Source organism: Lissotriton vulgaris, chromosome 1_1 (genome assembly GCF_964263255.1).
Source record: "Lissotriton vulgaris chromosome 1_1, aLisVul1.2, whole genome shotgun sequence".
Classification (NCBI taxonomy): Eukaryota; Metazoa; Chordata; class Amphibia; order Caudata; family Salamandridae; genus Lissotriton; species Lissotriton vulgaris.
The window spans coordinates 1,845,928,464-1,845,956,271 of NC_141685.1; the positions used below are offsets into that span (position 1 = coordinate 1,845,928,464).

The window sequence follows — 27,808 nt, forward strand, 5'->3', positions numbered from 1 at the left end:
ACTGCCTGTGCTGCAAATGCTCCTTGTGTGGGAGAAGAATGTGGAGATCTAGCAGTGAGTGCACAATAGTATAACCACACCTCACCTGCCCAGGAATGTAAATGGTGAGATTGATTTAACTGCCCATTACTGCCTCTTGTGTATTTGTACTTGTGGATTCTGCCTCAGTGGACCACAGCACCTCTGCCACGCAATGTTGGCTGCCCCATGAATCGTTCATAAGCTCTGCCAAAAAGTGCAGTTATTTCCATCCACACGTTTATCATATGTTCACATGTGAGTATTTTTAAAGCTGGACAGCTATGAGTTGGCCCTAGGATGGAGAACACCAGTCTCTACAATTGAAATTTTGTCCCATGCATACTGTTTGATAATTGGGTGCAGTGCAAACTGACACATCCACGCACATACTGTACAACAGTTGCATTTAAGGATGCATGTCCATGCACTGCATAATTAGACTTGTGCTTGAAATAATGTTGCACAGTATGTTGCACTGATTACAGTGCAGGTTCTCGCCGTGCAGACCCACCTTAGTGATTTATGGAATAAGTGGGGCAAGCAGATATCTTCCCAGGACAAGTAGATTTCTGTAAAAATTTGTCCATTGGCCAAGTAGATTTTTGACAAATTTTCACACCCCCGCTCAGGTGGGCTGTGGCGGGGGACATCGTGGATGAGGCGTGCAGAGGCGTTCTGTATGCATTGTAGTCTTTTCTGGAGTTTGGCTGTGGCTCCTGCATTGAGGACATTGATATAGTCTAATCTGCTGCTGACGAGGGTCTGGGTGACCGTCCTAGTTCCAGTGGGGATCCATCTGTAGATCTTGCAAAGCATTCGGAGGGTGTGGAAGCAGGAGGAGGAGACGTCGTTGACTTGCTGGGTCATTGAAAGCGATGAGTCCAGGGTGACCCCCAGGTTGCATGCGTGGTTTGTGGGTGTTGGAGCGGCTCCCAGAGTGGTCGGCCACCAAGAGTCATCCCAGGTGGAGGGGGTGGAGCAGAGGATGAGGACCTCCATCTTGTCTGAGTTTAGCTTTAGGCGGCTGTTCCTCATCCAATCGTCGATGGCCTTCATTCTTGCATGGAGGTTAGTTTTGGCAGTGTAGGGTCTTTGGTGAGTGAGAGGATCATCTGGGTGTAGTCGGCGTAGGAGACGATGTTGAGGTTGTGCAATCGGACGAGGTTGGCGAGTGGTGTCATATAGACGTTGAACATTTTTGGGCTGAGGGATGATCCTTGGGGCATGCCGCAGATGATCTTGATGACTTCGGATCCGAATGGGGGAGGCGGACCCTCTGGGTTCTGTCAGTAAGGAAGGAGGTGATTCATTCCAGGGCTTTGTCGTGGATCCCTGCGTCGTGGAGGCATGTACGTAGGGTGTGGTGGCAGACGTTGTCGAAGGAGGCCGAGTGGTCCAGGAGGATGAGTGCCGCAGTTTCGCCGTTGTCCAGCAGGGTCCTGATGTCATCAGTGGCAGTGATGAGGGCAGTTTTGGTGCTGTGGTTACTGTAAAATCCGGATTGGGATGGGTCCAGGATGTTGTTCTCTTTGAGGAAGCAGGTCAGTTGCCTGTTGACGATCTTCTCGATGACTTTCACCGGGAACGGGAGCAGGGAGATGGGCTGGAAGTTCTTGAGGTCCTTTGGGTCTGCTGTGCGTTCCTTGAGTAGGGTGTTGATCTCGGCATGCTTCCAGATTTCCGGGAAGGAGCTGTTGATGATCTTCCGGAGTTGGGGTGCAATGATGTGGTTTGACTTGTTGAAGATGTGGAGAGGGCAGGGGTCGGAAGGTGATCCGGAGTGGATGATGTTCATGGTTGTGATGGTGTCATTGTCGTTGACGTGGGTCCATGAGACCAGGAGTTTGGTGAGGTTAGGGGGTGGCGAGTCTGCATTGTCGGTGGCTGTCTGGCGGGTCTGGGTGTTGAAGCTGTTGTGGAGGTCTGCGATCTTGAGGTGAAAGAAGGTGGCTAGGGAGTCGCATAGGTCTTGCGATGGTGGGATGTTGGTAGAGCTGGGGTTGGAGAGTTCCTTCACGATGTTGAAGAGCTCTTTGCTGTTGTGTGCGTTGTTGTTGATGCATTCCTTTAGGGAGGTCTTTTTGGTGGCTTGAATGAGTTGGTGGTGCTTACGGCTGGTGTTCTTGAGGGCAGCCTGGTTGTCCGGTGTCTGTTCATTGCACCACTTTTTCTTGAGCCTTTGGCAAGTCCGCTTGGATTCCTGGAGGTCGGTGGTGAACCAGCTGGCCTTTCTGTCGGTGCGTCTGTTGGAGGGTTTTCTGATTGGGGTGAGAGTGTTGGCGCAGTCTTCGATCGATTGTCTGAGGTTGCAGGCGGCTGGGTCAATGTTGGTGGTATCAGTTGGTGGGTCTCGGGTGAGAATGGTGATGAGCTGTGTCTTCGGTGACATTTTTCCAGCTGCGGTAGGGGGTCCGTTACAGGTTGTGGTGCGTTGTGGGTTTCTTGAAGGTGAAAAGGACGCAGCAGCGGTCGGTCCAGTGGGGTTCGGTGGTGTGGCTGAAGGTGACGTGGTTGCTGGCGGAAAAGAGGGGGTTGAGTGTGTGTCCGGCAGAGTGGCTGGGAGTTGTGACGAGCTGCTTGAGTCTGAGGTTGGCAAGGTTTTCGAGCAGCGTGATGGAGTTGCTGTCGTTGGCGTTCTCGAAGTGGAAGTTCAGGTGTCCGAGGAGGATGTAGTCTGTGGAAGCAAGGGCATGAGCGCTGACGATGTAGGTGATGAAGTCGCAGAACTGTAGTCGGGGTTCGGGGGGATCTGTAAACGAGGGTTTCTCTGAGGGTGGTGTTGGGATCAGTGTGGATCTGGAAGTGCAGGTGTTCTGCGGCGCTAGAGATGTCTTTGATGCTGGTCGAAATACTGAGGGTATTCCTGTCGACGATGGCGATTCCTCCCCCTGGTCTGTCGGTGCATCCCTTTGGGTGATCTTGTAGCCGTCCGGGATGGCTATGGCAATGTCGGGCACTGAGGAGGGGCTCATCCAGGTTTCCGTCAGGAAGGCGACGTCCGGGGAGGCTGAGTTGAGTAGGTCACAGAGTTTGATGGTGTGCTTGTGGACAGAGCGGATGTTGAGTAGTATGCATCTGAGATGGTTGCTTCCTGCCTTGGCGGGTGGGGTGGGACCAGTGGGTGTTCGGCAGCTAGTGAAGCTGCAGCTATGGCAGGAGAAGGGTCAGTGGGTGAGCTTCAGGGTGGCCCGAAAGCAGGGGGACGATCAGCCGGCGTTGAGTTTGTGGAGGAATTTGGAGTTGTAGCGGAGTCGGGTGTCCTGGCGCTCGTGGGGGCCATGGGGTATGGTGCTGGGTGCAGTCCAGGCACAGATGGACGCAGACGGGCTTACCTTAGGCACGCCTTCATCGCGCCAGTGGCGCGACCGCGCAGCAGCTGCCATTAGGTAGGGGAGTGGGCGGGACTGGAGGTGGGGGGCGGGAGCGGGGCTGTTCAGTGGGAGGGGCCGCGGGGAAGCAGCGGCAGGAAAAGCTGCCTGAAGTGAAGCAAAATCCTCAGGTCAGGAGGTTGGGTGAAGCGTGGGAGCGGCGGACTGCTGGTGCGAACCCAGGAGACAGGAAGGCTCCGGTGCTGAGGCATGGAGGTGCTGCAAGTGGAGCTGCTGGGTAGTGTATTGCCTGGACCAGAGTTCTAGGAGTTATACACGCTTCCCCGCAGCGGCCGCCATCAAGTAGGGGAGGGGTGGGACTGGAGATGGGGGTGGGGACAGGGGTGTTGGTGGGAGGGGCCACGGGGCAGCAGCACTGGGAAAGGCTGCCTGGAGTGAAGCAAAATTCTCAGGTCAGGAGCAAGATGACTGAATCAGTTAAATAAGTAAAAATGAGTCAGGACCAAGAAGTGCTAAACGGAAATGGAACTCGAAAACACAAGTCTCCTAACAAGTCAGGAGAAGACCAGGTGGTGCTGGGTGAAGCGTGGGAGCAGCTGACTGACAGCGCGAACCCAGGAGGCGGGAAGGATCTGGCACTGAGGCAGGGAGGCGCTGCAAACAGAGCTGCTGAGGAGTGTGTTGCCTGGACCAGAGACGCACATGAACAAAATGTTATTTACAAAAATACTTACCTATGTGATAAGTACGGTGTGACAAATGTATAAATATTTAACTGCGTTGCAAATGGATACATGGTAAAGGTTGGTTCCTGTTTTATATTCGGTTAAATGTGTGTTATATTAATTTTAGTTAATTCAATGTAGTCCTTTTCATATCCTTTCAGAATATGTAATATTCATTTCAATATGTAATATTAATTTTAAAGCAAATCAACATTAGTTCATTGCAAGCCATATTCATTTGAACATGGGTTATTTTCATTTAAACATGGCTTGGTTCATTTTGATATGTGCCTATTAATTTCAAAGCATGCTACATTTATCTCAAATCATATCATATTCATTAAAAAAAATTGCATATTCATTTTAATAAATGTCATATACATTTTGATGTGGCCATATTAATTTCAACAGATGTGATAGTAATTTCAAAGTGGTTCACATTCATCCTAATATGTGTCATATTCCTTTCAATAAATATCATATTCATTTCAATGGAAGTCAGATTCAGCTTAACGACTGTCCTATCAATTTTAATATGGGTCACATCCATTTCAACACCTGTCATATTAATTTCAAAACATGAAATATTCATTTTGATGTATATCATATTAATTTCAAAGCATAACATATTTATTTTGACACGTTTCATTTTATTTTCAGCCATTTGGAATCAATTTCAATGGGGCTCATAGTCATTTCAATGCATGTCCTATTCATCTTAGCATATATCATATTCCTTTCAATGGATGTCTCATTCAAAATAACAAATCTTATATTAATTTTAACATGACTAATATCCATTTCAACACATATCATAATAATGTCAATGTATATCAAATTACTTTCAAAACAAGTTGTATTTATTTTCATAAATGTCATGTTCATTTTGATGTTACTCGTATTCCTTTTAAAACATGTCAAATTCATTTCAATGGACCTCATATTCATTTCAACTCATTTCATATTTATTTCAACTTGTGTTAGATATTTTTCAATCAATGTTATATTTATTTCAATAGATGTCATATTCATTTTAAAACTTGGCATACTCATTTTAAGATGCAACTTATCCATTTTAACATATATCATATTCATTTGAATATGTATCATATTAATTTCAATAAATGCTGTATTAATTTTGACAAATGTCATGGGACTTTCAGGTTTGTTCATACTCGTTTTAAGGCATGTCAAATTCAGTTCAATGGGGCATATATTTATTTCAACACAATCCATATCCATTTGAAATCATCTCCTATTTATTGCAATGTAGGTAATATTAATCTCAACTCAATTTATATTCATTGCAACATGTGTTATTTTCATTTCAGTGCATGCTTTTGCAATTTCAATATGCATTATACTCTGTTCAGAATATACTATATTCATTTCAGTAACGTATATTCATTTCAATCTGTCATATTCATGTTAATGTATGTCATATTCCTCTTGGCATATGTCAGTCATTTTAAGGAATGCCCCATTCTTTTTTATGCATATCGCATTTGTTTCACTGATTGCTATATTGTTTATAGTGAGGGCCATATTCATTAGAGTATCATTGATGTATATTTCAATATATCTCTTATTCAATTCAGAGTCTGTGTTATTCATAATAATCACTAAGTAGTATATTCACTCTGCCAGGCTTCATATTTGTTTTGGTTCAAGTCAGATTCACTCTGCCAGGTATCATATTTACCTTTACAGATATTATATTCCTTCTGGTGTGTGTCATAATCATTTTGCATCACGATATGCATTTCAGAAGGTGTCGTATTTGGGGATCTGTAATTTTGACGTGAACGGCTTCCCATAGACTGTACAGGAGAATATTACCAAAGAAAGAAGAGTGACATAAATAGTGTTTTAGGTGGGAGAGAGTGATGAGCAGTGAAAAGGGCACTGGCAAAAAAGGTAAGCAGAGAGAACTAAGACAAATGAAAGGCAGAAACAGCAAAGAACTCCGCTGCAAACATCTTCCTGACCCCATGTGCGGTACCCTGACGTGTGACTCAGTGGCTTAAAGTAGCTGCTGCAGAGACTTGTGCGTAACTTACTGTTGCAGAATAGAATCGTGCTGGAATTATTTTGTGGCTTACTGTAGCCGCCACACACGTCTAAGTTATCGACTATGACATAAGTTGTTCTGATATATGTTTGAATTTTGGTAGGACAGATAGCTCAGTGGGTTAGTCGGATGCAGATTGTTTGTGTCTGTGTGTGTGTATCTGTTTGTACGTGACTTCCAGCTTATGGATTCCTATACTGTTAATATGTGCAAATGCACCTGCTGCACTTATTTGGACACATCGATGTGTGCATAAGCTGTAGTTTATTCGACTGGATGCTGGGAAATGTCTTCATTGATGGGCCTGCTGTAGAGGCCAGTGTGTAACCCTGGCTGTCAGCTTAGTGGGTTAAAACACTTTCAACAGAGATAAGTGTGCAACCTCTTTCGCATATCCTTATTTCGTGGTATAAAAGAAAAGATGCCCCTGGCACAGAAATCTTTATGTAACCTTTAGGGACACATCAGCATTCAACAACCTGAAGCCGGTAAAACTGGGGATATGTCATTTGAAATATACTGCAGGTGGTTAGTTGTTGGGGTTCAACGGTGAATCGATTTAAAATATCATGTGGAAAAAAACACAAATGGTAAAAGCTCAGAAATTTCAGCCAGAAACAGCCATTAAAATACTTACGTGTTTTAGGTAAGAGATATCCTTTGCAGCTGCAGAGCTTTTAAATCACAGAGTAAAAAGCAAGCATTAGCAATACAAAAGGTCGCGCATTTACGCAAGTTTAATCTATCAGCACCGTAAATGACAATGCCTTTTATTTGTTTTAAAAACAAACACATCATTAAAAGGCATTATAATTTACGGTGGCAATAGCTCAAACCCGTGTAAATGCGAGACCTATTGCATCATGCCGCACATAAATGTAAAATGTAAATGTGGGATACTTGTATAGCGCACAGTTACTCTACCCGAGTGTCCCGGCGCTGTAGACCGCTGGGGAACCCGTCCTGGTTTTCCCTGTGAGATGGTCCCTTTTCTGGGTATCTCCAGGGTGAAACCAGGCATCCCTGGCGTCTGTGGGGGGCCGTTGTAGAGATGAGGCAAGCTAATGCCCAGAGTTGCCGAGTGTGCTCCCTGGTCGGAGTGGGCACCGATGCGAGAATTATCAGTCCGCTGATCCTGGTCCAAGACCCTGCCGCGTCGGGAATCGAACCCTGGTCCCGGGCCGTTCTCTGCACTCGGGTCTGCCGCCTCTAACCAGTGAGCAACACCTCCCTACGTATGTATATGTGCCCCCCCGCCCCCATGAACATGCAAGTGACAAAGAAAAATAAAAAAATGCAACCTGCAATGTTTTGCTGACCTCGGAGGGGCACGCAGAATGTGTTGGCATTCATATTACAGGGCGACCTGCCTCAAGTGAGTGAGACCAGTAAACAGCAGCACCGATGCTGGCACCTTGGCTGCCAGGAGTGGATCGGCGAAGTTGGGGTGGCAAGAGGAATGCTCACGAGAGGTGGAAATAGCATCCAAAGTGGAGTGAGGCGGGGACTCCCGCGTTCTGTAATCGCCCAGCCTTTTGCAATGAGGATGCAGGCTATGGAACCAGGAGTACCGGGGAGGTGTAGCAAACAAAAGTGTGGGACTGATGTTTGTCAGCACAGAGAGGGAACACCCACAATAAAAACGCAACCCCCTCCCCATCTAGGAGGCAATGAGCAGGGTGGGCAGCAGCACGGGGACGCCCCTCTTGACCCAGCATGCAGCCTATTAGAATGCTCCAGGGTAGTAAGATTAGGCAAAGCAGTCTTCGGTAAAGTGGAAAAATAGAAATACTGACACTATTATTAGTAATTAGACATGAAGGGTATCCCTATTGTTCAGCGAGCCCGCATTGACGGCACACTCTCCATGCCGGATTATGAGGCAAGGCGTGTGCCGCTTTTATAAAAGTTAAAGCAAGGCATGGCGCGCTGGGAAAAATGAAAAAAATCTAATTATATGGGGTGAGCTTGGAAAAGCGGTGGAGGGGGAAGAGGGTTGTACAAGGCAGTGTCGCCAGCAGAGCTCTGTCAGGCATCACAGACAACGGAAGCATAGACAGCCTGCATCTTCCGGTGTCGCAATTTTTAGAAGCTTCTCCTTTATTGAAGTAGTCCACAATGGAACAATTAAGCAGCTACCGCGTAAGGGGACTGTAGTTGGCCGGTGCTCCTGGGTCCAAAATGGAAGTGATAAATCGGCAGTGACAACAAATGAGGAGCAACCAAAGAAGACCCACGCAGGAATCAGCTAATGGTAAGCACAGGCGGAATTTCCCCTCGGTATAGTACTTACAAGAGGTCTTGCAGGCAGCGCATGCGCTGTCAAGGCTCGACCTAAAAAAGCAGGGGACGAGCAGGCACACATGTAAAAGCTTTAATTCTGTCCTACCTCGTACACTCTGTTTCATTTTCAACACATCTGTGCTCTCTTGCCTGCAGCAAGGAGAGGCCTCCCCTGCTTAGGACAACAGGCTAAGGTTCCATTGTAGCTTATCACTCTACACAAACCCCAGGCTGACTTAGCTGCCTGAGGGCTCATTTCGGATCCTAACCATTTCAGAAGTGTAGAAGCCAGGAACTAACACTCCCTGCTGCGCAGTGGCATTGAAACGCAGGACAAAGACACCCACAGCGTGTCAAAAGCAAAGGGTGGCAGCTACATGCTAAAGTAAGTGACTTAATAATTAAATAGGAGCACTGTTTTGCTGCATGTTTATTTCCTTTCCCCCTCTCCATACTGCAGCGCTGATTCCACTTCACATTCCCTCCTCCCTTACCCCAATACCACTTGCCGCCCTGTAACGTGCTTACTAAATACCCTACATTATCTGAAGACATTCCTAATTAAGTTGACAAAACAGTATTGGCATTGAGTAGAAGAATATATTTATGCAATATCAGCTCTTAGACCGTTAGGTGATAACATAGCTTAGTGGTTAATGCACAAGTTGCAGACATCTATCAAGCTTGCCAAGTATGTGTGCGAAAGCTAGCCATGTGCAAAACTGCTTTTCATCCTTACAAGGTAAGTAGACAGTTTTAAATTCTGGTAATGGTAACATTTGTTATTGCATAGGACTGTCAATAAGTGCTTGGTGAAGGCTACGTTTTAATTTCATTATGCACCACCAAAATATGTGGTACTATAAAGGTGCAACCATTTATCGCAATCCACCGTAAAAAGTTTAAAAGAAAAAATCATGGAGTCATTGGGATGGAAGGCATGAAATAGGCAGGTTCAGTCAAAGAATGCAAGGTTGCTCCAACGTGGTATGGGCCAATGGTAAGCTGGAATTTTAACAGTACAGCAGGTTGAGCACACACTGCAGCTGGTCACAAGAGGCTAGGAATTCCATCTTTCTAAATAGAACAAGCATTTGCAATGCAGTAGGTCTCGTATTTGCGAGAGTTTGAGCTATTGGCATTGTAAATGATATTGCCTTTTATTTATGTGTTTTCTAAACCTGCAGGCGGCGTTTATGCACCACTTGCAGGATTTTGTGAACACATAAATCAAAGGCATTGTCATTTACAATGCCAATAGCTCAAACTCTCACAAATGCGAGACCTATTGCACTGCAAGTGCTTGTTTATGATGTTTTGGCTATGACAGTGTTCCACGTAGGCTTCTCGAAAGGGGTGGCAATACTCCTGCGTAAGTCCTTTCCCATGGCACTCACAAAGATACATGCTGACCCACAGGGCAGATTCCTGGACATAGAAGCCAACCTGGGGGCTCCTATTACAATCCCCGTAGTGTTTACATTCCAACACAGTCATCCAAAAAGACCTTGGAAGAATGCTTTGCACTAGTCCTGGGACTCCTGTCATATAGTTCCTAATATTATATAGGATCTCCGGGTTTAGACAACATAAACTAAGGGATTGGTGTCCAGACTGATTCCAGACACCCCCAAAGGATATGTTAGCCTTTAGACCAGCTAGCTCCTGGTGCCACTATATGACCCCTAACCTTATCAAGGAGAGAATAGTTTCTGGCAACTACCGAACATGATCCTTCAGGGATTGTGAAAACAGTACTGTACTTTTCGCTCAGTCACTGATGCTCACTTCGTCTCAGAGAGATACACGTAATACACAATGGGGACGTTTTCAATAAGCATTTATTGAACCAGTGTCATTCTAGTATAAACTACGTGTGCTGCGACAACCATTAGACAGAAACAGATATATACAATTACAAGCACCAACATAGTGAATAAAAGGTAGAATTCTTCCATGGTGCTAAAAACAGTGATATGCAGGCATATAGACATATGGCAGTAATCATGCATATTCCTAAGATTCAAACCCTAGCTAAGTGTACCTAAGTGTACCTAGCATGTATGTAGGTGTAAAGAATCCCCCTAGGAAAGAGCCCACCTCAGTACCTGATGGGAAATAATGAAGGCCCCCATCTTGATCTCGAATTGGACACCCCTTGGATGTCAGACCGCTGCTTGCTGGAGTTTCTGCGGGCAGCAATCTCACTGTCTTATGTTAGCATGGAAGCTTCTCTTCTGGTTTGCCCAGTGAAGATGTGTGTCTTATATACCCAAAAGGTAGTCTCAACGGTTTTATCTAGTTATATCATGGTACTATGTGCCTATTGTCCAAGGATGACGGTAGAGGTGACTTTTGTTCAAAGTTATTATACAGAAGATGGTAACCCTGCTGTGCATGTCCTAGGTAGGGGATTAATATAGGATACTAAGAATCCTTATGCATAATTAATTAGGCTAGTTTTCAGAGAAAACTACACAACATTTATTTGGGACATAACTAGGCAAAAGGTCGGCACCAAAGCCGGTATGTAGAGCAAGGTAGGACAAATGTAGGTAAAGGTAATGCAGCCACCTAGGCCTATATTGGAGTACATTGAGGCTCATAACACTCCATACCGGAAGACTATCTTTGGGGGAGGGAATTCAATGCAGTCCCCAATCCTGAATACAACTCCATGTGGGGCCTACAGCACACTGCATATATAGCACTAAGTCTTGGATGACCTCCCGAGGCCTCTGCGATGTGTGGAGATTATGGTACACTCGTGATAAAAAATATAAACATGCATCAGCGGTCCACAAAACCCTTTCTCTCATTAACCTGCAGTTGCTACTTGCTACAGATGTCCTCCATACAACAGCAGGGGAGATTCTTCCACAAAGCATCTCCAATCACTCTCCAGGTTTTCTCCACATGGGGACCCCAGCAGAAGCTGTAGGCCAATCCGGTGGCTTAACAGCTTGTTCTTAGTTGATAGCCAAACACTCAGATCGCTTGGGAAAAGAGATCAGGACATACTTTGAAACCAATCAGGGCTCAGTTTCTTCCACTAGCATTCTTTTGTTTGTGGGTACAGCCATGGTGACTTGTTAGGCCACATCCCTGATTTGTAGTCAAGAATGAGAAAAGCACCAAGAAATGACTACCCTAGAGATCAGATTCTTCACCTTGAAAAGAAATACTCAAGTGGTGTCTCTCTAAGCACGCTTTGCCAACTTGCTTGGACAAGGCCCACCAGAGCACTTCTATTCACAGAGTCCACAAATTTGAAGAAAATCTAGTCAGCTACTTTACTGGCTGCGCACCTCAAACATATCATTTAGATTAGTGCCAGAAATCCTCGATAGAGGACAGAAACAATATACGGCCATGTCAATCTCAAAAAGGCTTGCAGAATACTATTGGGTCTCTCCCCTATTACCTCAGGATACATTGGCCATCTAGATACTTGTGGACATCCCCTTTCCATGGATTTCTCTGCTTCAACAAGCAGAGCAACTTGCAAAACCCAAGGCCGGATGGTTTTTTGGTCAAATTTTACTATAAATACCGGGAGATTCGATACATCCTAGTTGTTGGAGCTGTGTTTAGAGGCAGAGGCCACATGGACATTTCCAACAGAACTGGACATCACCACTATCGAGGTCCTACATAAACCAGGACATCCCCAGAACCCTGTGCTTCTACAGGTCCATTTCACTCATCAATATTGAATTTAAATTATTTGCCAAGGGTCTTGCCTGCATACTCCTCTAAGTCAATGCAGACCTAGTTCACTCCGATCAGTGCTGCTTTTTGCCATGCTGAAGCCCAAGGCACTGTATTAGATGCTTACATATGGCACTGGCCTGACATGCTTAGATTCCAGAAGTCACACATGCTCCTGCTTATAGACTTCAAGAAGGTATTCGACTCAGACGTTTGGGCATTCTTGAATCAGGTACTGAAATGCATGAGTTTTGGACCGAGTTTTACCCAGTATGTAAAATTACTATATTCTTCACGCTCGGCACAGGTACCTGTTAATGGGACGCTCTCCTAACCCTTCCCCAGCAACAGAGGAGCCATGCAGGGCTGTCCTCTATTGACCTTGCTCTTTGCCCTAATGACCTACGGATTCAGCTTTCTCCGTGGCCGGGCTTTGCTCCGCCAAACAGCGCCGCAGCACCAGCAGCTAAGGGCCGGGCCTTGCTCCACCTACTCCCCGGCCGGGCTTGGCTCCGCCGGGTCCCACCCACCACCATAATAATAAGGGTAGTTTATAAAGCGCTTGGTTACGCAGAAGCATGTCCCCGCGCTACAACTGAAGAACACTGTGCGAGGTTTGCAGACCAGTGATCAGTTATCTGGAGAACAGGTATGTTTTTAGATTCCTGCGGAAGCTGGATTCAGTTGAGTCAAGGCGGAGATGGAGAGGGAGGGAATTCCAGCTTTTTGCTGCCAGATAGCGGAAGGAGCGTCCGCCCATACGGGCCCTTTTGACTCTAGGAACCTGGAGTAGGCCCCCATATGAGGAGCGCAGATCGCGTGCTGGTGTATGTCTTGTCACTAAGTTCTGGAGTGGGATAGGTGATTTTTTAGCCAGGATGCGGTGACAGGTACAGAGGGCTTTGAATTCCACTCTGCTTTTTACTGGCAGCCAGTGGAGGGTTTTGAGAGCGGCTTTGGTGTGTGATCGTTTAGGGATTTTTAGGAAGAGACGGGCTGCCGCGTTCTGTATTACCTGAAGGCGATTCATAGCTTTGCAGGTGGTACCCAAGTAAAGTAGTTTGCCATAGTCTAGGCGTGATGTCACAAGGGCATGTACCAGTGTTCTCCGTGCTGACATGGGAAGGAGGTCAAGGACCTTCCTTATGGTTTTTAAGACGCTAAAACAGACACCTGCAACTCGGTCTATTTGGGGTCCAAAAGATAGGTCAGCGTCGAGCCATACGCCAAGTGACGCCAGTGACGCCCGCAGCAGCGCCAGGAGGCACATAAAGGCAGCGCCAGTGCAGAGTCCCGTGGGGGAGACATACCTACGGCTTCAGCTTTCTCCGTGGCCGGGCTTTGCTCCGCCAAACAGCGCCGCAGCACCAGCAGCTAAGGGCCGGGCCTTGCTCCGCCTACTTCCCGGCCGGGCTTGGCTCCGCCGGGTCCCACCCACCACCAGTGACGCCCGCAGCAGCGCCAGGAGGCGCATAAAGGCAGCGCCAGTGCAGAGTCCCATGGGGGAGACATACCTACGGCTTCAGCTTTCTCCGTGGCCGGGCTTTGCTCCGCCAAACAGCACCGCAGCACCAGCAGCTAAGGGCCGGGCCTTGCTCCGCCTACTCCCCGGCCGGGCTTGGCTCCGCCGGGTCCCACCCACCACCAGTGACGCCCGCAGCAGCGCCAGGAGGCGCATAAAGGCAGCGCCAGTCCCTCGTCCCGCGGGACGCGCGCGGGCATGCGCCGGGAGAAGCCCGGGACAAGGGCGGGACAGTCTATGACAGTCATAGACAGGAAGAGGCAGGGCTGGGCCTTACCCTCTGGACCTTTTTGTGCAGGACATTTTGGATTTTGAAGACTACATCTCCGGTAAAGTGGTCCCCCTATTATATTATATTGCTCATAATCTAGTCAGCATTGCTGTAGACTACACCAAGGTCTTACCCCTACCCTAGTAACTGCTTTTAGATATCATGATAAACCATGCCAAGTGGCTTAAAGGAAACCTTTACTTCGGGGTCAGGTCCCCTTGATAACTATCTGGTGAAGATGGTAAACAAAATAAACAACGGCAGGAGGGCCTCTTTGGGAAGGGACAGCCCTCCCATTAGTACCCCTAATAGTACTCCAGTCCCCCTGATCCCAGTGGTGAGCTCCCCGGAGCTTGCCACCCTTAACGCGGATCCTATTGAGGTCACCACGGTCATAGCCCAGGTTCATACTGAGCCCCCAGTATTAGATATACATTTAGTGAGTGAAGACAATGATGAATCTCTCCCTGTTGCTAGACCGGTCAGAAACTGTAGAAAACAACAAAATAAAAGGGGGGGGGAAGCATTCTAAAGAAAAGGCTGATATCCATGTACAAGCTCAGAATAACACAGATGAGTCCACTAAAGTACAAGATGATAGCGATGTTGCCAACTACACTTTTAGCCCTGACCAATTTTCCCAACTACTTAGCTCCCTGGAAGCCAAGTTTGAAGCAAAACTAGAACAGTTCGTACAACCCCTAGTGCGGAAACTTGACTGTGTGACTGCTGAAGTTAAAAAGTTGGGAGGATTACTAGCAAAACACTTATCAACAGCTGACAGTACCAAACAGGTGGAGATGGGCATAGGAGGGTCAGTGCAGGTAGCTAGAGTGGAAAATCAGCAACAAGAGAATCAGCAACCAGCTACCCAACATCTAAATAAAAATATTAATCCAGTTATAACAGCCCCCACCACTGTAGTGAGAGAAGCTACTCGATCTACATCAGGAACTGATTGTTTATCTAACAATAACCTGGTAAGGAGAAGTAGATTTATTAATCTACCCCCAGCATGTACTCCCTATGTTGTCGTCTTAACAAACGTACCGCTCCATGATATGAATTCAGCCCAGACACATGAGGAATCGCATGACTCCCTTAAAAATAAAACTGTGTCATGGTTAAACAGGAATTGTGGTTTCCCCATAAAATTCGCCCCTGACATAAGTACCAGAAGGGCAAACTGGATTGGGCCTTCTAAAAAGACCTGTAAAGGGGACTGTATAATTGTGAACTTCAGACACCCACAACATGTGGCTACAGTCCTGTTAAGGGCAGCCTCACTGACACATGATGACAACGGCATCTGGGTGCGTCCTCTTGTTTTTTTTATAATCAGCTTACTAGAGTACCCCCACATAGCGCGAGATTGAGACCATATACTCCTGTTATAGCTCAGACGCCATTTATACCTCAGGGCTCTGGAGGAGAAAATTACTTTAATTTTGGGCCTAACATCACCACACATAATAAATTTGATGTACTTTCCACCTTGGAGTTGTGTGATTTACGAGAGGCTACCAAGGGAACAGGGAAAGAGTCCCATCTTGGTTTGGTCCCCCAGGTTCCGGATCATTCTACTCTGATTCCTCTCGCTACCCACTGTAACTCTGTAACTCTGTTTAACGTAAATGGGTCAATGGTTAAGATGTTAAGTTGGAACGTCGCTGGACTACGCTCCAAGAGAGAAGATGTCAACTGGCTTAACTTTGTGAAACAACATGACATTGTGGCTCTACAAGAGACTTGGGACATGGATTGTAACTTTTGGTTGGATGGTTTCACCTCATATTTTGTCCCAGCGTTAAAATCATTGGCCGGGAGAGATATAGGGGGTCTTGTGGTTTTGGTTTCTGTGAATATAAGAGGGAAAGTTAGAACGATAGACTGTGAATCTAATAATTTTCTGATCCTGGAGTTTAACCTCACTAATAACATCAAATTAATTATAGTGAATTGTTATAATTCACAGCAAGGGGACTCCCCGAATGTTAACTTGGTATGGTTGTCCAATTTCCTAAACACTTACACTATAAAGCAAACCACTTTCTGCCAATATATTTTGTTGGGTGATTTTAATGTGCACCTATGTAGTCATAACTGTTTATTAACTGATAATGATGGGCCAGATTTCACATCCCCGCAACACTTTGAGCATGCAAGTAAGGGGGAAGCACTGGAGAAACTCTTGTCTAACAATGATTTGTTTGAACCAGGGTTTTTTGATAAAAGTTCCCGTGTTCCCACATTTATAGGCAGAGATTGTGAAACAATAATTGACTACATATTTCTTTCATCTGGACTTTTAAAATACGTAGTTTCTTATTTTGCTATACCTTCTTTTTTTAGCGACCATAATCCGGTGGTAATTGAACTGGTAAATAGTTTTTCTTTTTTAAACAAATCCACTCCACCTACGGCGGTAGATGAAGTGAAAACAAAAGATATGGGGAGGAGGCTCAATTGGAGTAAGGTCATGCCAGAGGAGTTCTTTAATATCATCATGACAAAGGCTGCTCAGGATTTAGAAACCTGTGGAGATCCTCTTTTTATTGGGGAAGAAGTGATAACCTCCTATGAAGCTATCTGCTCTCTACTGGCCAAAGAACTTACCTCTAAAAGCCGGCCAGCCATAAATAACTCGCCCTCGGGCTGGTTAGACCACAAATGCACTAAATCTCATAATCTCCTTAAAAAAGCCCTCCAGGAGCGTCCAAGGAATAAATGTTTGGTCGCACTGCTCAGAAGTGAGTATAAAAAAGCAGTTCAGGAAAGGAAAAACGAAATCAAGCACAATGCCTGGGTTGAGCTTATGGAGAATGCCACCCTAAAAGATAGTGCAAAATTCTGGTCTATTATTAATACCCCCCTATTTTCTAATAGCAAAAATAAAGACTTAGAAGCAAATGTTGCAGAGGAGGACTGTTTGAGTCACTTTGAAAAGATATATGGCAGCCATCTTGAGATAGAAACCTTTGTGGCCCCGGCCTCAGAATCTTCCGCTTCGCCAGTTAGGTTTCTCTTAGGGGAGGTCGTCAAAGCAATTGAAGATTCTGCAGGGCGAAAGGCACCAGGACCAGATGGGGTCCCCACAGACATGTACAAGGCTAACCCATTGTACTGGGCTAACATCCTGACTAACGTTTTCAATACCTCGGCCTGTGTAGGATTCCTTAAATCCTGGTCCAGTTCAACAATAATCCCAGTGTTTAAGAAGGGCCAAAGGGCCGACCCCAGATGTTATAGGACCATATCCTTGCTAGATTCCTCTATAAAAATTCTGGGGAAGGTTATTCTAGCAAGGATAACAGGGTGGGTCTCCGACAATAACATACTGTCAGATGCCCAATATGGCTTTAGAGCGGGGAGGAGTACGGAGGACCAGTGTCTGAACCTACACCTCATAATAGCTAAATACACTAAGGCTGCCAGGGGCTCCATTTATCTGGGCTTTTGGACTTGTCCACAGCTTTTGACCTAGTTAATAGGTCGAAGCTGTGGACAATGCTCCTGGAGCTGGGACTTGACCGGCCCCTTGTGTATTTCTTGGCCGAATTGCATAAAGACTTGAACGCCTCAATCGGGATGACGAACGAGGGGAAATGTACGTCCAGTTTTAAGTCCAGCAGAGGGGTGCGCCAGGGATGCATCCTGGCCCCTATGCTGTTCACGATATATATAAACTCACTGGAGGTAAACCTGCTAGCAGCGACGCCGGACATTCCGCGTATGGGAGACACACCCGTTCCGGTGCTCCTATACGCGGATGACGTTGTCCTACTGGCAAGGACCCCTCTGGCCTTGCAAAGATTGCTGGATTTGTTTGGGGATTTTATGAAAAGCCTGGATCTGGTAGTAAATAACGGTAAATCGCATGTTATGTCATTGGGGCCCACAAAAAATAAACTTAAGACCTTCTTTTGTGGTAGTGAAGAAATCACTAGAGTAAAGGTATTTACCTACTTGGGAGTAGTCTTTGATGACAAGAGTTTATGGTCCCCTCAGCTTCTTTTAGAGGTAAACTCAGCGAGAAATTCCTCAGCCGCAGTGCTAGGCTTTGCCAAAAGATTGGGGGGGGAAACCTTTTGAGGTAATTCTAACAATCTATAAAGCAAAGACTATCTCCATTGTAAGGTACGGGGCAGCAATATGGGGATTCATCAAACCCGATGCTATTCAAACGGAAGAAAACAAATTCTTACGCTCCCTCCTAGGCCTCCCGCAATCTACTGCTTCCCACTCGGTCCATCTTGAACTAGGGATTGGTTACATAGCAGACATAATTACATTAGCCCCAATGTTGCTATGAATTAAAATCTGGTTAAATCTGAACCTCTCCCTAAACCATAAGATCTTAAAGGACTGTATCAGGTTAGACAATATGAATAAAATCCAGTGGTTGTCTAACATAAAAATGTTAGCTATGTATATGGGGAGACCAGAGATCTTTTCTAACCCTGAATCTCTATGTAAGGCTGACATTGAGTGGGTAAAAACTAATTTCACCAAGTTGAAGGAGGCAGAGCGGGAAGGAGTAGAACTATGTAAACCATCAGTTAGGGGCCATGTACTGGTCACCCAGCCACTTGTAATGTCACTGTATCTGACCATAGTGACAAATTCTTTCCACAGGTGGCTACTGACTAAATTACGGTTTAATCAAATACATACAGTTCTTTGGGATTTGGAGGGTTGGAGTAGACCTGAAGACGCTGCTCCATGCAAATTCGATGATTTTTCGTCGCAAGACACTATGCACTTTATCGTTTTGTGCCCATTGTACCAAGAGGCCAGGAAAAGGTTTATTTTCCCATTATTAAAAAAAATGAATTTTATTCAGTTTAAGCCTGCTTTATTGTTTTTATAATTGTTAGAATCCCATGTAACTATGTTTTGTGTTGCCAGCTTTCTCGCCGCGTCTGTTAGAATCAAGAGGGATAGACTGAAAGCTGTATATGAAATTGAATCCTCTCAGTAATAGAAATTGTATCCCTATCAACTGCTTAAATGTGGGCATGATTGATTACGCTGTTTTAAATTGTATATAAATTGCGTTTTTAGCTTGTATAACAGATTTTATCAGATTTTTAATGTTTCTGTATATGTATAGCATACTTTTATGATTTTAAATAATCGAATAAAATGTTTTTTGACTTGACTTGACTGAGCCGCTCGCTTGACTCATCAGATGTTTTGCAAAGGTGCAGGGCTAGTAATGGAAGGAGTGGAGGATGACAGAATAGGACTATATTCCAATGATGTTCTCTTTTACTTGAGGAACTCGTTGGTGATGTGCATCCTCTCCCTTTATGGAGAGGTGTCGGGACTTCACACTAACTGGGCAAAGTCTCTCCTGAGCCCACTCATGAGAGGTTCAGAGGCTACTAATTGGCAAACAGATCCTGATCAAACATCTCAGCTTTATTTACCTTGGCGTACATGTCCCAGTGCAACCCACCCTGACCTTGTTCCTCAATCTACCCCTACGTCTGTCCAAAATGAAACAAGACTTCAATTCCTGGGCAAACCTACCACTTCAGATTCTTGGCAGAGTTGCTCGATTTAAGATAATCATCTTGCCAAAGTTTCTATAGGTCTTTCAGAATGTTCCCACTACATATCCCGGCACCCTGGCTTTGTGACCTCACAGCCTCGATCTGAGCCTTTCTCTGGTGGGTTGGCACCCTGTATCGCTTGGGACAATTACAGCCAACCGATGCACGAAGGAGGCACTGGGATGGTGAATATTTGTGTCTACCAGTGGAGCTCCACTCAACCAATCATTGATGACTAATGACTTATTAGTCATCCTCTACTTAACCAACTCAACCAATCATTGATGGCTAATAACTTATTAGTCATCAATGGGGATGGGGAGACCTAGCCTACAGAATGGAGCATTCTGTTTTGGGCCTCGAAAAATACTTTTCGTGATATATGGGGGCCTTCGCCGCCGCTACATCTATGAGTCCACCAGAGTGGTGATCTCTATATTCTGTTAAAACAACTCTGTTTTGAGAAACTAATCCCCCAACAGATCCCACTGTGGAGAGGGGCAATGACTTGTCCAAGTATAACGCTTAGAGAGATTCCATTGATGAGACAAGATAGTAATTATCCACCTGGGAGACGTATGGCAAGGGTCATCCATTAAATCCTTCCAAGAATTACAAACCCAGTTCTTGCTTTCAACCACACAGTTTCATAAATACCTGCAACTGAGGTACGCACTTCCCTCCCACAAAAAGGATATTGCAGACCCATCCAAATAGAAACCCGCTTGTGACCAAATTGCTCCAGGGTGCTCTGGGTAAGGAGGGATTTCGCAAATACTTAAATCATTAATAATGAATTGCTCTGATAAATTTGTCACTGCTCTCAAACACAAATGGTAAGCCTGGGTGGACCCACTAGATGAGGCAGACAGAAGGGATGCTCGAATGGCCCCCTTGGGTACCTAACATCTCATTCGCTATGCCGATTATCCAACTCCGCTACCTAGATGTCACATACTTCAGCCCCAAACATTTGTGGAAAGCGGGCCAATGGAACACATCGGACTGCGCACAACATGCACCCCAGATGCAGACTTTCATCAAATGGCTTTGTCCTGCTCAGTGATAGCAAACTACTGGTCACCAATTGGAAAGGTATTGACATAAGTACTGGAATGTCCGGTGGAGCTCTCCCCTAGGCTTACACACTCCTATTTGTGGGGCTTCTGCACATACACAGAACTATGCACAGGTAAACAAGACCTCAGTGAATAGGTGGTGTACCAACCTACCACATCCGTACCCAAATTCCCTTACCGACTACCTATAGTGTCTTATGCGTTTTCCGTCTACAGCAAAGCTACTAATGATTAGACAACCTAGAACACGTAACCCTATCTTGGGAATCGCTGGAGCCAGACGCTCTTTTTCGTTCAGCCACTCATACTTGTCCACAATGTGAGTAATCAGAGATGCAGTATAGTTTAAAATGTTTATTTCAACTAACGCGCTCTATGGTGCAGTACATGTGCCAATACTAGCACAAAAGGCATAAACACAATATAGTCAGCATTGTTACAATTCCATAGACTACAAACGGGGAAGTCATGTTATAGAAAACAATGGAAAAGGACGGAACGACCTAACCATCCTCCCCGTGACGAGAAATAGTTTATTATAAAACAGAAGACCTCTGGGCTTTGTCAGCAGACCCCCATACCTCACGGCCTAGATGCAATGTTCACATCGCAGGACAAACACAGGTCTTCTCTCTGGATAGGTGTCTCGTCGTCTGTGTGAAAACAGCTTGTGTTTGCAATATTAAAGTACACGATTTCCAGAGGTGCAGCTGTGTGAAGCCTTTTATGTATATGTGCGAGGGACAGATCAGAATAACAAGGACCATTGTTCTTTTACCTTGAACATCGTGTGCAGATTAAACCTCAGAGCACAGCAAAGAACCTGCAAAGCAGACAGTTCTCATGTGTAAAAGGGGCTCAAATAAGTATTGTGAAATAGATGCCTGCAGTGTCGTGCGCAAAAGCAGGTTCATGGCAGCGAAGCTCATGCTAATTTAGCAATTGTCGACAATGGACCTATAAGCCTTACTACACCCTCCCCCTGATATGGCCATCATATGTACATCATACAGAAAGCACAGTTCAAAAGGTCTGAGCAGATATAAAATAAGCATATCCATTAAATTTGGAAAATGCAAAAACAAAAGTTTGTATAAAAAAAAGTTTGTATAAAAAAAACAAATCCTGGAAGGTAATCAAAAGACGAGAAAGAGAAGAGGGAGTGATAGCAGAAAAATGTTGAAAGCAAGGCATCCGGAAGACCAACCGATGTCTACAGGCAAAATGTACCCGATTAATCCATCAAGGTGTAAGTGCAAAATAATGAAATACCCTCCAGAAGGACATCATTTTGGTCAATGGAAAAGTGAGATGGCAACCAATTCAGTAGGTCGAAGGAACATGAATGTTGTTCATAGTCTGGTGCCTCCATTAACATTGACGGATAACTTGCGTGGTATTCAATGTAGCTATGCAGTAGGACATTCTGTGAAGCCTCACAGATATCCCATTTTGCCAAAATGCCAAGTGTAGCAGCACGCGCCATAAACCCAATCCTATTGCAATCCAGCTCATGAGCCACTAATGGTTCATTAGCCGGTCGAAATCCGGAACTGGACATGAGATATTGGTGAGACATAACTCCAAAACCCACGTGAAATTACAGCGGCGGCACAAAAAAACAGGTTGCATGCAAGTAAAGTATGCAAAACGAAACGATAATCCATAGGACACACTGAGAGTCGCAAGAGGCAGTGTACCGAAGTATTTATGCATCCGGTCACAGAGCAGTTGCAGCCAGCCTGGCCTGCGCGGTACCACAAGAGGAGCAGCCATTGCGAAGCTGGCACAACAGAAGGAGGACACCCGCTGCAAATGTCAATAGTAACGGTAAACCGCCAAAGAGGCTGCAAAAGATAGAATGAACGAATGCAGGTATCACACCAAATATAGTCTGAAATGAAGTCACAAGGCCAGAACACATGTTTAAAAAAATTAGCCAGGCCTTGTGTATGCGACGCATGAAAAATACAATGAATCTACTCCCCAAATTGTTTCGAGAGGTTTGTGTTTAAAAGTGTTTGAATCTCAGAAGACGCACTCGCCACCTGGACCGTGAAAGTTTCACCTGCGAAAGTCAATGCAACTTCTTGTTGTGTTAGAAGCGCCTTTAATCTGCTCAGCTTGTTGAAATCTGCCTTCAAAGTAGGAATTGAAATCCACAATGGACTATCCAGCGGCCCATGCGGGGTGAGAAAAGCACATTACTGCAGAAAATTACGCACTGGGGAACTGTTACAATGTAAGTAATGCCAGCTTGCAAGCCGCCGCATTTTTAGTTATTTAAAATAAGATAGCTACCGTTAGTAAGCAGTGTGAACGTGGGAATTATGGCTGGAGTTGGTTTACCTTTTAAAACACATGCAAAATTCAGAGTTGAAAGGTTACAGGCTCTGTGCATATTTTTTTTCAGACTAGGAAATGTCCCACAGTGGAAGGTTAGGTAAACCTCAGCGTTGTCTCTTGAACATCGATAAGTGAAAGGAAGAAACCACAGTTCATGTAAAAAGCACCCCCAAGAGGTTGAAAACGGCCCACAGGGTAATGTTTCATACAGGATGTAAATTGAAACAATAAAAACAGTAAATTTAGAACCCCATGGATTAACCAATTTGGTTGCGCTACAGAAAATGGTAAAGGGTCTATTTTTTCAATGTGGAATAGAGTATAAGTGGCATCTTTCGTGGACATAAATTGCTGTTTGTCTGTCAAATTAAACGGGGCAAATACAGAGCTGGCATTCAAAAAATCCCATGGCACTTTCCCCATTTTCAACATTTGCAAAGCTGAGCAAATTGCATTACCGAGTGCAATTGATTTTGACCAAATTGATTTTGACCATGATATAACAGTGAAACATCATCTTGTACAATGTCAATAACAGAGGAAACAATATTATCTAATGTATAAATGTGGGAAGACAGTGTATTAATGACAACAGCTAAAACTTTTTCCAAGTTTGCCTGGTCTATCTCCCGCAAACGTAATGCTGCTTCAATTTGAGATAGTTTCCAAATTTCATTGTAAGCAGCATGTATCCTTCTCTCCGTTCTAGGAGCTCTCGTTCCCAGGACAAAGATGGGCAAATTATTATTATTTGATAGTAAGAATTAATTTTGTTTAACAGACGACAATGTCGAGTGCTGTAACCATTGTTGACACAGTTTACCGACAGAGTAGGTCATTACAGTCTGAGAATCAGAAAATCTAGGGTCGGGCCTTGAATGTTTATAAACTAAACTAGAGTTAAAAAAACGGAGTTGGCAAGTATTTGAACTATTAGGCCAGACTAACCAACCCATGGGATCCATTGTAGAAGCATTAAATGAATTATTTGTCAATAAACTCTGTAAATCTTCTATGGTATAATTTGTTTGTAAGAGCTCATTATTATATTCTGCTAAGGTCGGAATTTCTAGGGCATACATTTGTTTAGTAGTTGCCAAACAAAAACATGTGGTTTGTTAAATGGTATTATTTAAGAATAGCATTTGAGTGGGAATGAGGCATGCACGATGAAGGGCCTCGGAGCCCTCCACCTGCCATTCTATAGAGCCCCAAATTGACTTTAGATCAATGGCTTCCTTCCAATGGTCATAACCCTTTATTGCCTTATTATGAAGAAGAATATATGAATTAACTATGTGTCAACATGAGATTCTGAGAGGAAGTGCTATTCATGTTGAAATAGAAAGATTCAGGATTTGGATGGGCTAAATTCTGTAAAGTAGGTAAACGTTTTCTTTAATGTTCTCGAGCTGCCCTTTATTGGCATGGGGCAATGCTCCTATTGAGTGTAATTTACGACAGGGCATAATGCACTAGTCTTGTGTATGAAGTGATGGCTATAATGTTGATAACAGAAGCGGTCAGCGTAATTACCAGAATTCATATACAAGTCTTCAGCATCAAAAGCAGCATAATATTTTAAATCTGAAAACAAAGCTTGAATCACATGCACATCCCAATCATTTGAATGAATGTCTTGTGTAACCACATCACCCAAAGAGAATCTAAACACATACAGCACGTTAATCAGCTCTGTAGGACCATGAATTTGGAAACCCACTTCATCCCAAACAATACAATCAAGACCAGGTAATGCTGAAATGTTAACAAGAGTCTGGTCACACTTCATGATGTGTGAAGACGAATGTGGGGCCAGAATTCCATCAATAAAGTTTGCAGCTAAACGTTCAAGCAAGTAGTGACCATTGATGAGCTGCCAAAATGACATTATCAATCTTTGTCATGGATCTAGTAACGGCTGCTACGGAACATGTGGCTACTGCAGATTTGGCTGCTTCATCAGCCAAACTATTCCCAACAGCGTGTGCCCCCACACGCTGGTGGCCAAGAGTATGTATAACATGTGTGAGTGGCAAACGTTGTTTAAGATCTGCCACTCGAGCCCAAAGCGTTTATGGTTAATTGTGCTGCCTTTAGAGTACTGATAATCATTTTGAGACCAGAAGAATAAGTTGTCATTGAAAGACTGAACACATAAATTAGAATCGCAGACAGTAGGAGTCGAAACGTTTGGATCAGCAAACTCAAGAGCAAGAACTAAGGCACGTAGCTCAGCTAATTATGCAGTACAGTCTCCCAGTGCCTGAGTGTGCACTATGGAAGATTTGAATTCTCCATTCACCATTGTACCTGCAACTATAGCACATGCTGCCTAGTAAGCAGGTTTAGAATCCGCGGCCAGTTGAGCCGAACCATTGGTGTAAATAATACATGCATAGTCTTCCAAAGGAAGCAAAGACAAGGGAGGTGGATGAACATATTCATACTGCAAGAACTCCTGTGTCTGAAGAGAAGCGTCAAAGCTAAAAGTGACATCTGGGGATGTCAAAGAAGTAGCCCATTGTATCCAACAGGGATGTAAAGCTTTTGAGTTTGGCACACTTTCCGTCGTAACTGCCTCTAAAGCAGGATATGGTGTAACTACCAAAATGTGTTTTCCCAGTGCCAAAGTGTGTTCCTTCAGAACTGCCATTTGGACAGCTGTCAAAACTTTCTCAACAGTTGAAAACCTCATTTCGGCCGAAGTGTACAAATGTGATTTGTATGCGGTTGCCACTGTGTCCCCTTCATTGTACGTCAAGTAAGTCAAACCCACTGCGCCTGTGTCAGGGACTGTCCGGGACTATGTGGGGAACATAGTCAGGGACTTGCACAAGGACTGGGAACTGGGTAGAAGACATACACAGAAAGGAAGAGTACAGTGCTGCCCAGGATCACACAGGGAGTCAGAGGAGAAAAAAAGATACAAAGGGGAAGCCTGTACAAGTTACAAGAGGGGTAAGACTCAGAAAGGAAGGGCACTCACAAGGCAATTTAGCATTCAGACTAACTACACCCAGGACGGACGTGCAAGACATATATATAATACAACATTAACAAAAAAGGGGGGTGTGGGGTAAAGCACTCAGGAGCTCCACATGGTAAGACTGAAGCTCAGTAAGTTTCTTACCCGTAATTGCTGTTACAGATACTGACTGCAAATACCCACATGTAGGATATGCATGCAAAGGCAGGGTCTGTGGAGCTTATACCTATAGTGATGTTATAAATGTAACTCAAAGACAAAACTCACAGTGAACAAGAAACACCACCTAGGTAGTCAGCTGAGCCCACGGATCCTGGCGATCAAACAGGAACGCGCAAGGCAGTAACAGCAAAGGGGTAGAACTAAACACAAGCACAATAGACAAGGAGCTAGCAAGGAGTGCTTAACAGGAAAGGAAGGAAATGACAGGGCACACTTGTCAGAAAGCAGGTAACAAACATATAAGGCAACAGAAGTAAGACAGCAGAATAGAAAGACAGAAAACTAGAACTGGAACCAATGAAATGGGAAGAAAGGCAGGGACTAGAAAAGGATATACAGAAGGGGAGGCTACAAGGGTATACTAGAATAGTGCAGGTTAAGGAATCAAGAAAACAAAATATCATAGAAGGCAGTGCTGGGGCAGGATCAAGAGGTGAGCTAAGGCGCAGGAGTCAAGGCAGCACTGCAGACAGTGCTGGTTCAGGAACAGGGAATTACCTAAGCTTCAGGAGTCAAGGTAGCTCTGCAGGCAGTGCTAGTTTAGGAACAGGGAAATTACTTTAGCTCAGGAGACAAGGTAGCACTACAGGCAGTGCTAGCTCAAGAAACAGGACATAGCTACAGCTCAGGAGTCAAGGAGTCAAGAGAGCACTGCAAGCAGTGCAAACCAGGAACAAGAAAATAGCTGAAGCCCAGGAACAGGAACACAGAACAACTATAGCTCAGGAACTCAGGAAACAAGAGCACTGTAGGCAGTGCTTATTCAGGTACAAGGAATAGCTATAGCTCAGGAAACAAGGGAGCACTTCAAGCAGTGCTAATTCGGGAGAAGGGAAACTGCTGCAGTTCAGGAACAAGGAATACTAAGGCTCAGGGATCAGGGTAGCACTGCAGACAGTGCTGGTTCAGGAACAAGGAAAACAGCAACAGGTCAGGAACAAGGATAGCAAAAGCTCAGGAGCACTGGCAACAAGGATGGGTCTCACCGGTAAAACAGCTACAATGACCAACCTTTGCCTGAAGGGAGTTGGGGCTTAAAAGAGCTCACAGTAATCATATGCATCAGGTGTGAGCAGGCTAGAAGCAGCCAGCCACAGGTGAACTGAATTCCTCCACCCATCCTTGGCCTGCAGGGGTGGAGACAAAGCAGTGAGCAGGGAATTCTGGGTAATGGAGTTTCAGGCATGAGTAGGCTGGCTTCAAGTATAAGCAGGCTGGCTTTCACAAAATCCGGCATGGATTGGGAATGGATGTCAATTCCTAAATAATGTCTAAATGCCTGGAAGTCAGGATATGCATACAGAGGAGTGTCTGGAGGCATATTAGAACACTGGAAAGCCCCACAATTCGGCCCCCTGGTGGTGGGCACGAGAGCACAGGGAGCGAATCGTGACAGCTGGTACGATTCGCATCACCAGGTTAGTGTCGTTGTCACGTGTTAACAAGTATATAGAACCAAGCATATCAGATTGCAAAGAAAGTAAAATAGCAGAATAGCAGAATGTTCCGGTAACCAGCAGGCTTTTGAAAAAGTAAGTTGTATCACAGCATAAAGTGGCTTGATGCACTGGGCATAATCGGGAATATAAGGGGTTTTAACTTGCACTTAGGTTTTAGTATGAGCTTCGCTTACAGACTGCATTGCGCCCACCTACTCACACTAGGTGCAGTGGGTGAGGAT

The 27,808-nt window shown here is 44.9% G+C and overlaps 1 protein-coding gene across 1 annotated transcript in view; it reads right to left on the minus strand.

Moving 5' to 3' along the window:
- Positions 1–27,808, minus strand: part of LOC147751304 (uncharacterized) — a 538,297-nt gene that overhangs the window by 382,007 nt on the left and 128,482 nt on the right. The window lies entirely within an intron of this gene.